The 15,686-nt window shown below is 37.1% G+C and overlaps 1 pseudogene; it reads right to left on the bottom strand.

Annotated features, from left to right (window-relative positions):
- Nucleotides 1–9,242: 9,242 nt before the first annotated feature.
- LOC114462233 (tubulin alpha chain-like) lies at nucleotides 9,243–14,202 on the bottom strand (annotated as a pseudogene).
- Between the last annotated feature and the right edge of the window lie 1,484 nt (nucleotides 14,203–15,686).

Below are 15,686 nucleotides of genomic sequence, written 5' to 3'. Positions count from 1 at the left end.
AAACAGCCTTCCACCACCTAAAGAACATCTCCATCTCCTTAAAGGTGCCGTGCACACCTCTGAGATCCCTCTCTCCCAATCCCTCCCCTCTGCTCTCTTGCCCTGCCTCCAAACTTCCAAAGTCCCTCCCTCAGAGGAGCTAACAAGCTAACTTTAGTCCAACAGCAACATCACAGTAATATAACATGCTCTGTTAATAGCATATTACTGCAGCGCTTCTTTCTCTCTATGTCAGGGGTGGACAATTGTTTTTTACATGGGGCCACGTGAGAATAAGAAAATATTATGGAGGGCCGGACCAAAACTGAACTGAAATCTGCATAACATTAATTGTGTTTCTTTATATAAAGCAGTAAATAACATTGTTTTGATAAGCTGGAAAGAGTGGTAAGAATATATGTTACAATTGAGCAATAAAAGAGAGAAAAAAATGACATTTATTCACTAAAACTTCCCAAAACAATGGTTAACAAAATGTGAACATTTGTACAGTTTTTGAGTCACTATATTAGTGACCATTTTCAGCCACATTCAGTATGACATTGTATGACATATTGGAACAATTAGGTGCCTACATTTGTTGGTTAATCACATTCACACTCATTGTGTTTTTTTCCAGTTCTTTTTTCTTATTAAGTGAGAGAAATCTAGTCTCTGTTGGTCTTTAACAAGTGCATCAAAGTCAGCTTGAATGTCTGAGGTGGAGATGCAAAGCACAGCTGACAGATGATCATCAGTGAGAGAGGATCTGTACCTGGACTTGTTAAACTTCATCACTGAGAATGTTTGCTCACTTATGTAGCTAGAGCCAAAGAGCACAAAAATCTTCTAAGCATGTCTCCTCATGTTTGGAAACCTCTCTTGCTTAAGAGCAGAGTAGAAATCCAGCAGTGGTTGTGACTTGAAGTGCTCTGCATCAGACTGCAGGTCAATGAGTTCCAGCTGGACATCACTTGGTGCATCATCCACATTGCAGGTAAATGGTGAGGAAATCAAGTGCATCTCACTCTCCATTGTTCTGAGATCTTCAAATCGCCTCGAAAACTCGCCATGCGGTGCTCCTAACATAGATGAGTACCTGCGGAGGTGATCATCTGATGGTGTGACTTCCTTCAGGGTTTGCATGTGAGTGAGATTGTTGCTCTCCAGTTGCCTTGAAAGAAACTATAACTTGGCCATGAAAGCCTTCACCAGGTTGTGCATTTCATGGACAAAAAGGCCCTTGCCTTGCAGTTTGGTGTTCAGTGCAGTCATCAGTGCAGTCACGTCAACAGCAAATGCAAAATTTGTCAGCCATTTCTAATCTGAGATGTCTTTGCCTTTCTTCTCACAAAACGCTCGGATCTCTGCTTTCAGATCCCAGACTCTTTTTAGCACTTTGCCCAGGCTGAGCCATCGGATAGTTGTGTGATAGCTGATGTCACCATGTTCAGTTTCGTGCTCCTCTTGTTGCTTTTGGAACGTCGCTACCAAATTTTCCGATATCCGCACCATTTCACCATCATTTAAGTTTTTATATTTCTCTGAATGTTTCGTCTTGTAATGTCGACTCAAATTGTAATCCTTGAACACAGCAATCTGGTCCCTGCAAACCAAACACACCGCTTTACGTCTGACTTTGGTAAATAAATACTTGGCAGTCCATATCTTGTTGAAAACCCTGCATTCAGCATCTACCTTTCTCTTTTTAGTCGACATTTTGGGGGTGAAATGCGTCATACTAAGTTAGGTGCATGCGTGTGCAGACTCGGTGCAAAACAACCGGAGGACTGCTGAGGCAATGGTGCACGAGGAGTGGATGGAGCGGTATCTCAGTCTGGATCCAGTAAAAAGTGACCATAAAAAGCTGTAAATGGACTGATATGCAGTGGGCTTCTAGTACTTCATATTGAAATTGTGTTTGTGAACATGTGGGCCACTGTGCCAGTTTTACTAAACTTTATAGCTACTTATACAGGCTCTGAGTTGAAATAAATAAAGTGTGTCAAAATAAAGCGGTCACTCTCCGTGGTGCTGAAGCGCTGATTTGTTCCACTACTGCTTACGTACCATTGCGCAACGTAAAAAAACAAAAGCTACAAAATAAAAGAAATGCACACTCATGAGGTAAAATAAAAAAAATTGTTTATTTTGTCATTTCTTATGAAACTTACGCGGGCCGGTCAGTCAGCCGCATGTGGCCCGCTGGCCGTAAAATGCCCAGGTCTGTTCTATGTGCACACACCATTCTAGCAGCAGCAGCAACAACACAGTGTCACTTACAGTACCCAAACGGAGGCTGCTGCGTGCACATTAACAAACACAGGCTCTCAGTGACGTGCCGTGAGCACTAGGGTAGGGTAAGCAGGGCGTTCCAAATCGTGACCACCAATGTCAACACCAATGACAATTTCATATGTTTCTGCTGACAAGTGTTAATTCAATTCAATTCAATTCAACTTTATTTATAAAGCATAATTTACAACAAAGTCATCTCAATGCGCTCATCAAAACATAAAATTCAGATCCACATGAACAAGCTTTTAGCCATCTACCAAAATCAACGTCGTAAAACACCATTAAAGAAACATAAACAGTTATTTAATATAGCCTCCATACTCTCCCAACATTTATGAAACTGTGCGTAGGTAAGATCACTTCAGGTGGCGTACGCTGAAACACATGAAATGCATAAGCAAAAAAAACAAAACAAACACTGGGTGTTGTTTTTTATTTATTGTTTGTAACTTTTACAAAAATATTTGCAAGATTACAAACTCAATAAGGATAATGAACTCAACTTCCAACTTCTTCAAAAGCACAGAACAAAAAAAGGGTACATTTAAGGAAAAAAAAATATTATTATATTATATATTTTATAAAAAAATATTGCACAATAACAAATATGGTGTATCAGGGCTCCCATATATATATCCCAATATTGTCTTTTTCCTCCCACCTTGTTTGCACATGCTGTTGAAGGTAAAACTACATGTAGTGCAATTTTTTGATGACAGCTATGCATGTTAAATTATTGAAATTAAATAAATACCTCAGATTTCTCTCTACTTTTTTGACATTTTATTTAATTTTGACAAAAGAGTTTCACATCCAATTATAAAATAACACACAAGTAAATGAAAATCATTTTAAACATATTAGTAACACGGTCAAATTACAAATGATTAATATCATTAGAGGAAGGCATTGCAACAACAACAAACAAAAAAAATAGAATAGAATAGAAGTGTGAGGTCATGTCTGACAGATACCACAGCACACTTCTTGACCATTTGGTCAGGAAGAGTTTCCCACTTTTTCCCCTCACATACAGAGACAAAGAGCTAAGAACAGGAATTTACGACTGTTTGTCCTTCTCCCTGCTGTGAGCACATGGCAGAATCTTTGCTTTGTGCTATACTGTTCTCCAAGAATTAACAATGAAACATTCCAAAAACGGACACAAATTTCTGATAAAAGTTTGAAATGTATTTTTCTATACTGTCAATAACTGTTTTATTCACAGGAAGTCAAGGACAACCTTAGAATAAGATCATATAATTGTTTTACAGTAAAAGTGTTCCTAAGGAATATCTCTCATTAACGTTGCATAAAGTATATCATGTTTGGTGCCACAATAAACAGGAAAATATGATCTCTGCTTTTGTCTAGTTTGGAAAGTTATAATCTAACTGGTTTCTGAGTTATATTCATATTTCTTGTTCCAAAGGATTTCTCATGCATTCATTCCTTATCACACTTACATGATTGCCACAACCCACAGAACATCCCAAGCAATCTAATTGGCTCCCGAAAACACGTCGACCAATAGAATCGCTTGGACCGCGATAAAACCGAAGCGCAAAATTCTAATCATTGGATTTTGGTGCTGGCCGCTAAGATACCCACTGCAGTGTTATGTACGTCTTCTTTAATCTTTTATTTTCTTTGTAACAAAGTGTTTTCTTTCATTAGACCTTTTAAACAAGCTTGCGCTTCCCAGAGATAAAACCTCCTGTTTCAACTGAAGATGCTGAACCAACAACCAAGAACCACGCCTGAAGGAGCTGAACACTGAACTTCAAGAACAAAGCCTGCACACGCTGAACAAAGGCCAGACAGACCTAACACAGGTCAGAACCAGTGGAAACCTGCTGACTGAACGAGCTGTGAAACGTGCTAAACAAGGAACAGAACCGACCAGCCTAACACAGGCCAGAACCAGGTCCAGGAAAGGACCCTTTCGGACACACTCCAGCGGTCCAGAGCCACGCTTTGCTGCTTCAGACTCCTCTCACCAGACCACCACTCTGCCACCAGAGAAGGATCACCGACCACGGACCCATCAGAACCGAGGTCCTCTGGATCTCAAATTCTAATCTGGCCAAACATAATTGCAGCCACATTATTCTATACTGATCTTATCATAGCTCACACACACACACGCACGCGCACACGCACACGCACACAAATCATGCAACCTTTCTCTCCTCCCTCCTTTCTTTCTCTACTAAGCTTTTACCTTTAAAGTGTGAATACATTTACCCTTAGTTTAGTGAGCGTAGTACTCTTTTAGCTTTATTGTGTTAGTAGGTTTTAACTTGTTATGATTAATAAATGTTTATACTTTGAGAAGTTGTCTGTGGTTTATGAAAATATTACAATCATAAGGTTTGTTATATGGAGAGTAGAAAGTCTTGACACGAGTTCACAACCCTGGATGACAAGGTATTAATAACTAATTAAGTGATCTGAATCACTTGAACTCAATTTCAGGTGGCACCTCTTGGCAAATTGCTGTAATATTAATAACAATAATATTATAAATCTTATTACTCCTTGTCCAAGCTCATCCTCCTACACAGTCGAGCAGGGACCCACCCACAGCAGTCTGTCCTGGCCCACAACTTTCTGACTAGCCCTGCCACTTCTGTCCCATGTGTGAGGCTGTTCTCACTTTCAGGTCACATAGTGACAAAAAATATCTTCCTTGAGCTCTGATAATGTGAACTGGCTAGTTTGTCTGAGCTGAAGGAGAAGAAATAGGCCTGAAGGTGTTGTGAGGCTGATGGGTGTTATTTTTTGCACTACAATGTTTATCTAGTGCTGTTATTTAGTACTTGGAGTTCCAAAAACATTTAGGCCAAATGACTGTTTATATTTCAAATTTTACTTGAATTAAAAAAAAAAACCCACTTTATGTTGATTTTTTTTTTTTTCACCATTTCAAGCCAACACTGCTGTGAAAAGTACATAATGTAATTAAAATGGCACTTTTACTTAGATTTGTTACATTTTTCCACAATTGTGACATTAAAATTGTTTGAGTTTACTGTATTTCTGTCTGTGTTTATTATTTGATTCATTCATTCACTAAAATCCATTTAGATTGAGAAGTGTTGCTTTTTAGGGCAAATATAGTTATGCATTTAAAATGTGAATAATTTAGATTATTAATTACAAAGCCCCAAGTTAATTAGATTAATTTTTTAGGGGTGGGACTTATACACAGTGATGGGAGGGTTACTTTTACAAAGTAATTTGGTACAATTACAAGTTACCTGTTAAAAAATAGAATCAGTAACTTACTCTAAGTATCACTATATTAAAGTAATGTAACTGATTACTTTTGGATTACTTCAACACCAAACATGCAAATAAAGACAGAAAATGATAGAATACGTGTAACCTGCTCACTGTATTATTTTAGACAGACATAAAATCACCTTCTATAGTCACACTGTATTAAAGGGAATGTTTTAGTTTAACATAGACTGGGAGAAACCACAGTAGTTTAAATAAATAAGGTTATCAATCAATTTACTCATTAATTATGAAAAACTCAGTTTATTCATTGACCTAGACCACAGTCCATACAATAACATGATTATTGTATTGTATAAAATAAATGTTATTGTTACAGCTTTGTAATATATGTAAAAAATAAAATCACCACCTGAAAGTGGTGTCAGATAGTTCTATATTTATAGTTACAAAGATTATATACACAACATAGCAACAATTATTATTAACATGCTCCAATGTTAACTATAACTTATTTTGTCTACACTGGTGTCAGCATGTACAACAACTGTGTTTGTGTTTATTATTCAAATGGTAAATGTACTTGATTTATATAGAGCTTTATCCCTACAATGAAATTCTCAAAGCACTTTACATATCAGCTCATTCACCCATTCACACTCACATTCACACAAAAAAGGGACAAAACCGACTAAACCTCATCAAACCAACCAAGTCCCCATTATTCACAGAATGAACAAAGAGCTGTGCAAAAGGCTCAATATTTAACATTTAATAACTCAGCTTCATTTATTAATATAAGTGTTTTATATAACAAAAACAAATCTACAACAACACCTTTATTATTAACAAAAACACATGTCTGTTAATTGTAACATTTGAGCATCATGAGGTACATTTAACAAACACTAAAGAACTAATCAAATGTAATGGTAAGTGCTTCTTTTGTTTAGCTAAGCAGACATTAAATTGCTGTTTTCATGGTACAAATCCCTTTTTGTGAGAGTTAGTAACAAGTTGTGCCAGCTCAGACATTTTTATATTGAATTTTATTATTATTATTATAACCATATTTATATTTGACATAGTGAAAGTATAGAATAAAGTTGTATAAGATTTTAATTTGTAATTTTTTTATTATTATTTATTGTTTTATTTTATTTATTTATTTTATCAATTGCTAGACATTTCAGGCAACTCCATTTAAACTCCAAGCGAGCACAACTAAGGTCACGACCCCAATGTTGAAAAATGCGGGGGAACAAACCTGCCGAAGTTAAAATTAAATGAATAAATAAATACACGTTTAAAAACAATTACAAAGGAAAATTTTAAATGAAATACAAATAAATAAATATAAGTGGGGAAAAAAACAAAAGTAAAAATATGATTTAAAATATAAATACATCATTGAATAAATGCATGCAAAAAATATTGTTAAAAAAATTAAATGAAATAGATAAAAAAACAAATATAATTTAGATACTTTTTTTTTCACTTGTATTCATTTAATCATGTATTTTATACATATAAAACTTTTAAAATTTTTTTACCTTTATTCTTTTATTTTTTAATTATGGCAGGTTTGGTCCTCCATAGAAAAACACTGGCCGAACGTGATCTCAGTGGTGCGTTCAGGGTCTGTGGGAAATCGGTCAATTGCTATGATTTTTACGCAACAGACAGAACGTGAAAAGTGGTCACGTGCGTTGTAAAACTGAACGTTTCACCTTACGTAAATTATTTTATTTTTTATAGTTCATATAAAACGTTAAGATAGCCATTATTTATGTATTGCTCACAAATAAACACAAAAATAAATTGTGTATCTTGAAAAGTTTTTTTTTAAGTATTTACGTCAAGTTGCGTGACGTCGTAGCCATGGAAACGAGTTGGATGCGGCATTTAAATTCACCTGCTGAACTTCAACGTTCTTAGCGAGCAGCGAGAGACGTTGAGAGGAGAGCTGTGAGCATCTGTGAGCATCTTTGAGCTGAGAAAGGAGAGAAAAACTCTACAAAACACTGAGAAAAGTCATCAGAAGACCTCTACACGACCAGAAGAAGAACTTCAGACCAGGACCAGAACTTCAGAAAAAGGACTTATAAGACGACGAGACCAGAAAAGTGAACCATGGCCCTGCGCATGGCTCAAGGTAAGACACGTTTGAATTATTCTCACCTGATAGGCCTTATTTCATCATTTTAGCACTGAAAAGTTAAACATATATTATGATTTATAATCTATAGGTCTGTCTAAATCAGGTTCGGGGCCTGAGACGTTTATATTTTATATTATAGGCCGACAGAAAATGGTTTTAACATAACGAAAATCAAGAAATGCTGATTTGTCATGTGTTACTTTGACTTTTGTAATAATTTTACTCTGATGTGACACTTTTAGTGATTATTTGGGCTGTTCCGACTGTTTTGCTGAGGTGTAATTATTTAAAAAAAAAAAAAAAAAAGTAGATTTATTTAAGTCCTGTACTGACTGAGGTAGATTTAATGTAAATTTGTACTTTAGTTCATAAATAATTTAAAGTCGAGTTTCACTTCATATTTTTCTAGATAAAATTGATACTGAAGTATTTGTTTTGGTTTGTTTTTGAAGCAGCCAATGAGGTGGGTGAAATGTAGTTACCATGGATACTGTTTGCATTGTTTGTGCTTGAATATTTACTTCATTTATTTACAGATACAAACTTTATTTCCTACATTGATCACTTTCTTAAAATGTCTCCTTATTTAAATTTAAATAGCTTATTTTTTCCCTTATTTAATTTGTTTTTCAAAATCCTCCTGTGGACAAGTGTTACAAATTAGCACACGTTAAAACAATTAAAAATTGTCCAATGTCATTGTGCTGTCCATATCAAAATAGAAAATAAATAATCAATAAATAAATTCCTTTAAAAAAATTATAAATAGCAGTGCTAAACATCCATCACTGCACAAATTAAATGTTTATTTATGTTTTATCTGTATATGTTGTCAAAGTTTATCACTACATAGTGCAATCTTTTTGCACAGCTATGAATGTTTTAATCTTCCAAGAAATAAACAAATACATTTATTATTTTTGCTTTATTGTGACCATCATTAGCCCTCCTGAAGGAAGGATAAACTAAAGTTTATAAGGGGAATTAAATTGAATTGTTTATTTTTGAATATGCAAACAAAATAATTAAAATAGGGGAAAAAGAGCATAAATTTGAACATAAAACATCAAATACAGAAGAGTAACTTATAAACTACTGCTCCTTCTTCTAATCTAAACTAATGAATTACAGTGGCAATCTTCATTGTACTAAGACAGTATGTAATATATATACAGTATGTATATAAGTGCATAGCATGTATATCACAAAATATCGTCCCAGGTTGCCCGTTAAGCCCTTGAAAAACAAATGAAGAAAAATAATAGTATAAAATATAAGATAATAATAATACAACAATATACCAAATACAAAACAATTGAACAATAGTATATTATATATATATATACTGTATATACATGAAACAGTGTCCTCTTAACACTCAATGCTATCCAACACCTCCCTCATGCCTGTACCTTTTAAAAATTGTTGTTGTGCCTTCTTTTGAAATGTTTAATATTTGGACTCTGCTTTAACTTAATGGTGAACCTGTTCCATAGTGTCAACACACTACCTGAAACAAAAACTTTGCCTAGTTTTATGAATTGGAGTTAAATTAAGGTACATTTTACCCTCAATAATGCTATAAATCTCCTGCATTTTCATCGATAATTGTTTTTTTTTTTGTTTTTAGTCTAGCTGTCTGTTGTATGTCTGAATTGGACAAATTTTGTCATATAATGAGTAAAATGTTCCTAAAACTCATTATATACTTTTTCTCGACATATTATATCCCAATTATACTGCAGTAATTTGCTTATTAGTGTGTAATGCTCTCATAAACTGTCAACACTGGCAAATAGTGGTTTTTAACATTGATTAACAATCTGCTTATTGTGTTTTTATCAATTCCATTGGTAAAAATATTGTAAGGGACGGCCGCACCAGCAGGTATGTAAGAGCAAGGCCAAAGCCTAGTCTCCTGCAAAATCCACCTGCCTGTGGCTCCCGACCAGGCACCAGGGAGAAAACCCACACAACGCCCCACCAACAGCCACCCCCACGAGAAGGAGACACACTGAACGGCGCACGTGTCAATGCAATGTAGCGGCCCCCAGCCAGGGACGCCCCGACACACCCACCCACTGGCCTGTAGACAGAAAGACCCCACCAGGCAGCCCACAGTACCCCCACCTGCTGAAACAGTGAGCACCACCCGACAGACAGCACCATCCTAAGGGGCTACGCAACCCTACATCAACCCCGGTGCAGACAGCCACAACTCCCACCCCCCATGACAGCCAGACATGACACCCCAGGCCAACCCACCACAGAGACCACTTCCAAGACCATCAAAGTATTTCAAATTGATTCAGTGAAAGGTATCAGGAGTTAAATGAAAACATTCTACAAACAACAACAAAAACATTTGGTGTTTCTGTATGTGAGACCATATAACAGTTTAAATGTACGTCTAAAGGAAGGTACAAACATGTTTCAGTTAAAAAAAAGCTTTAAAAACTTCATATTTTCAATGTAATTAAATAAATATGTTTAAATATCACTGTTCGTTAAACATTTTTTTTTTTTGTTTATTTCAGGTATGGGTCAGCCCGAGGGTTGGGTCGCTGGCTGGGCCGAACCCGAAGGTTCCCCACTTCGGAGTGATGTGGGAGAGGGAGATCAGATCAGTGAAGGCTTCTCTAAGAGTCATCTTGAAAGAGCAAGTTGTCCCGGAGCCAGTCCTACGCACCCTGTTCACCGAAGTAGAAGGCATCCTGAATGCCAAGACACTTGGGTACGTCTCGGCAGATATAGCAGATCCTGATCCCGTGACACCAAGCATGCTACTCATGGGTCGCAGAGATTCTTCTCTTCCACAAGCCCTCTACGACAACGAAGACCTGTTGGGGAGGCGCCGATGGAGACACAGTCAGGTGCTTGCCGATAACTTCTGGTCTTCCTTCACTCGCCAATACCTTCCGGGCCTACAAGATCGTCAGAAGTGGACGACTGAGGCGAAGGGGCTCTGTGTTGGACAGGTGGTCCTCATTGTTGACCCACGGTTCCCAAGAGCATCCTGGCCAGTGGGTATTGTGACTGAGACTTTTCCTGCTCCAGATGGTCGGGTACGTACAGCTTCTGTTAAGGTGAAATCGAAGATTTACAACCGTCCGGTTGATCCCTCTTCCTCAGTTGGCTGAGGAAGAAGATAGTACTCCAGGCAGTCTTCCCGGGGATGGACAATTATCCTGACTGACAATTGGGGGCGGCTGTGTTGGGAAGACTGGGGGGAACTAATGTTTGTTCCGTGTTTCTACACGTGCCTCTTTCAGTGTTGCACATTGTTCCATGTCCTGTTCTGACAGAGCTACCATGTGTGCATCATCTGTTCTAAAGTAAGTTAATTTACTGTTTAAATGTTCTTAATTTATTAATATATATATATATATTTATTTATATATTATTATTAGTTTTAATTCATCACTGCAGCGCAAACAGTTGGTGGAACAATGACTGATGACAAACTTTTGGGGTGTGCAGTTACATCAAGCCCTTTAATATTCTTCTCCTTCCTCTCCCTCATATTCCACACTATCAGCGCCAACTTCTTCATAATCTTTCTCCAGGGCAGCCATGTCCTCTCTGGCCTCTGAGAATTCTCCCTCCTCCATTCCCTCTCCAACATACCAGTGGACAAAGGCTCTCTTGGCGTACATGAGGTCAAACTTGTGGTTTAGTCTGGCCCAGGCCTCAGAGATGGCAGTGGTGTTGCTCAGCATGCAAACGGCCCTCTGCACTTTGGCCAGGTCTCCTCCAGGAACCACAGAGGGAGGCTGGTAGTTGATGCCCACCTTGAAGCCAGTGGGGCACCAGTCCACAAACTGGATGGAGCGTTTGGTCTTAATGGCTGCAATGGCAGCGTTGATATGGCAAGCCCTTTTAACATTTAATAAGTTATCTGAAATTCAATTGCTGATATCTGCAATTCAATTGTTACATGTAAAAATGTAATTGCAGATATCTGTAATTCAGTTTCTACATGTCGAAATGACATTTTGACATGTTGAAATATCTGTAAAATGGCTTTACAGATATCTTGAATTAACATTTCAACATGTCACAATTACATTTGAACATGTTCAAATGTAATTTCCACTAGTGAAAACTAAATTGCTCCATGTCCGCCAGACTTATTAAATGTTAAAAGGGCTTGCCATACGAAGCAGGCGTTTGTGATTTCAGACACAGACAGCTGCTCATGGTAGGCTTTCTCAGCAGAGATGACCGGGGCATAGGTGGCCATTGGGAAGTGGATACGAGGGTAAGGCACCAAGTTGGTCTGAAACTCTGTCAGATCAACATTCAGAGCTCCATCAAAACGAAGAGAAGATGTGATTGATGAGATGGTCTGGCTCATGAGACGGTTAAGATTAGGGTATGAAGGGTGCACAATATCAAGGTTCCTCTGGCAGATGTCGTAGATGGCCTCGTTGTCCACCATGAAGGCACAGTCTGAGTGCTCCAAGGTGGTGTGGGTGGTCAGGATGGAGTTGTAAGGCTCAACTACAGCAGTGGAAATCTGGGGTGATGGGTAGACAGCAAACTCAAGCTTGGCCTTTTTACCATAGTCAACAGAGAGCCTCTCCATCAGCAAGGAGGTGAAACCAGAGCCAGTGCCTCCACCAAAGGAGTGGTAGATGAGAAATCCCTGCAGGCCAGTGCACTGATCCGCCTGTAAAAAAAAAAGCAATAAAATCCTTATTAGTTTTAAGATTAGGTTTTATTTCCTGCAACTTTCATTTCTTTTAGATGTACCATTTTACGAGTCCTATCCATAACAAGTTCTATGATCTCTTTCCCAATGGTGTAGTGTCCTCGGGCATAGTTGTTGGCAGCATCCTCTTTTCCTGTGATAAGGTGATCTGGATGAAACAGCTGACGGTACGTTCCTGTTCGCACTTCGTCTATAGAGAAAATCAAAGCAGTAAAGTTATGTAGTTTCAAAATATTCTAATGAAATACACAATTCAGAATAATCTTCAATCCATAGACGTTTTTTTTTTAAAAAAAAACATGACTTATTTAATTGGTGCAGTTTTCCTGACGTTTAGTCACAGGCCCAGGGCGCCATCTGCTGGAAGGGGCCAAATAGCACCACATTTCTTTTTTTTTTAAATGATAATTTAAAAAGGTTTAATGAACGTGAAACACACCCTTTACAATCACTGTACATGTTTTCTCCTAATTGAATATTAATACTAAAAATCTGTAACTTTATATGTTAATCTTCTGCTCATATTTCTATTTATTTTATTCTAATTCTTGTTCTATTCTATATACAGTAATTATATTATGTTGTTTGCACATTGTGTTCTTTGATTTGATTAGTCAGTAACACAAAACCTAAAATCAAACAGGAAAGTAGAAATGTCCTTGTACTGAAACTGTATATACTGTATTTTAACTTTTGATTGCACTGTTTTACATTGTTTTTGGATTTTTGCACCATTGTTGTTATTGTTTCTTGAGACATTTGCACTATACCTGTAAGTGTTATGTTGTATTATAGTGTATTATTGTAATTCTAAAATAGGTTGTATATTTTTTTCAATGGGTTTGTTGTATCACAGAATTGCATTGTTTTGTCTTGATATTTAAAAGAAATGATAATGTGTTCACAGTGATTCCAGTATAAAGAAGTATTCTGTGTATAGTTATAAGTTTGTTAGTCATAGTTCTGATATAATCATATAATAATGAGTAATGATATGATTACAAACCGATGACAGTAGGCTCCAGGTCTACATAAAGCGCTCTGGGGACACGTTTCCCTGTCCCAGTTTCACTGAAGAAGGTGTTGAAGGAGTCGTCTCCTCCTCCAGATTCCTGGTTTGAAAGCACCTGTCCGTTTGGCTGAATCCCATGCTCCAGACAGAAAAGTTCCCAGCAGGAATTACCGATCTGGACTCCAGCTTGGCCCACATGAATAGAAATACACTCACGCTGCAGAGAGAAAACAATATATCAGGATCCTGGCACCACTTAATCATGACATCAGTTGGTCATATGCTAATTTGTTTATTGCAAAATCTAATCATTTGTTCAATTATGAATATAAAGCAGATGAAGACAATGAAATCCTGTCTTACCATTGTTTTACTGTAAAAAAAAAAAAATGTTGATTTTACGGTAAATTCCTGGCAGCTGCGGTTGCCGAAAATATACCGTAAAATTACGGTATAATATTTTCTCCATTTACAGAAAATAAATGTATTATGGCTGTTGTTTTTACGATTAACAAATGTTATTTATTCCATATGTTGCTGTAAAAAAACAAGGTGTATCAATATATATTTTACAGTTTTACTTAAAAATGTATATGAAAATACCGTATAAAATAAGCTTTTTGCCATGACATATGACAGTTTTTGAATGGAAAATTAACAGTCAGATTTTTTTTTTTTTGTAAAAACCACTTCTTCTTTGGTCTTTTCCCTTCAGGGGTCTCCACAGTAAATCAGTTTCTTCCATCTAGACCTGTCTACTGTATCTTTTTCTCTGACACCAACTACCTTCATGTCCTCTTTTACCACATCTATTAACCTCCTCTTTGGTCTTCCTCTAGTCCTCCTACCTGGTAGTTCTAAACTCAGTATCCTTCTATCAATTTGTAAAAACCACAATAAACCAAATTAAAATGTTTTAATACTTGTTCTTTATTTATTTATTTTTTTATCTTTGAGGTTCTAAACAAACAGAATTTCAGAATTGATACATGTCACAAATCAATCATGACTTGTAGGAACAATTCTCAATCAAAAAATGTATTTTAAATATCAGACCTGGAGTCATTTAAATGACAAACATAACATAAAAAAATGCTGAAACACTCAATAACATGCTCAACATATATGTTTCAGCAGCAAAGCAGGAGGAACCTAAGAATAAAGAAATGAAGAGAATATACTTAAAAGGGGATTTCGGGTTGGACATTTAAATAAGTAATATCGGGTGTGTCCCAAATCACATCCTAACACACTATGCACTACAAACTCAACAATGAGTATATAGGTTTGTTGGTGTAAACTACCACAGACAATAAGGCAGGTGAGTAGTTGTTGGCGTCCTGTTATGGTGACGATAGAAATGTGACTTTAAAGCTGTATATCCAGAAAACACTTGCTTACAACTGGTCCCAATCGATTTGAAAATAAGTCGGGGTTCATTGCGGTGCAATCTACAGTGTAACACATATGCTTTCACAGACTGGACGCTTTCTCCACATATAGTACAAGAATACATTTTGTCAACCTATAACGTGGCATCCAAACATAAGCAACCTGGTTAGCTTCGGGCTTCAGCACATAGACGGCCCCGCTTTAGCTTGGTGCTCGGCGGGAAAACTTACACTGTGTTACAGAGTAGTGCAAAACGCTTTCTTATGACTCCTGACTAAAGAAGAACACAAATGTATCTTCTAAAACAATGCCAACTTGAATTAATAGGCTTTCCCACGTTGTTATAAGAATTGTATACCCATAAACGCGCAGCTAAATGTCATTACATAAGGTTTACGGACTACAGTGTAGCGTCTTCAAAGATGTGTACTGAGTTACTCACCAGGAAACTAAAGACGGCAGGTGAAGAAGCTCTCGGTTACAACCATGGACTTCAAACTGCAGCGTCAGGATGTGATGTCCATGTCCATGTCCATGTCCATGTCCAACGGGAACGGGTCACTCCAGCCGACTCCACTCACTCGCGCTGTAATCACAATCAGCGCATGCGCGGGAGGCTGACTGTGTCGGTAGCGGAACCGGAGACAGAAGCAGTGCACTGATTGGCCAGTTCAAATTCAGCCGCTAACTGTGGAAACTTGTTTAATCTTTTAGCATTGTTGTTACATTTGAGATGCTTTTAAAAATCATGTTTTAAGACCGCAGGACTCCTTTGAAAAAGAGGTTTTTAAATTCAATATGACTTTTCTTTAAAATCACTAAATTAGTTTTAATAATATATAATCGATATTATTTAAAGTTAATACATATTAATAGTAATTGCA

Source organism: Gouania willdenowi, chromosome 4 (assembly GCF_900634775.1).
Source record: "Gouania willdenowi chromosome 4, fGouWil2.1, whole genome shotgun sequence".
Lineage (NCBI taxonomy): Eukaryota > Metazoa > Chordata > Actinopteri > Blenniiformes > Gobiesocidae > Gouania > Gouania willdenowi.
This window is presented reverse-complemented; position numbering and strand designations above follow the sequence as displayed.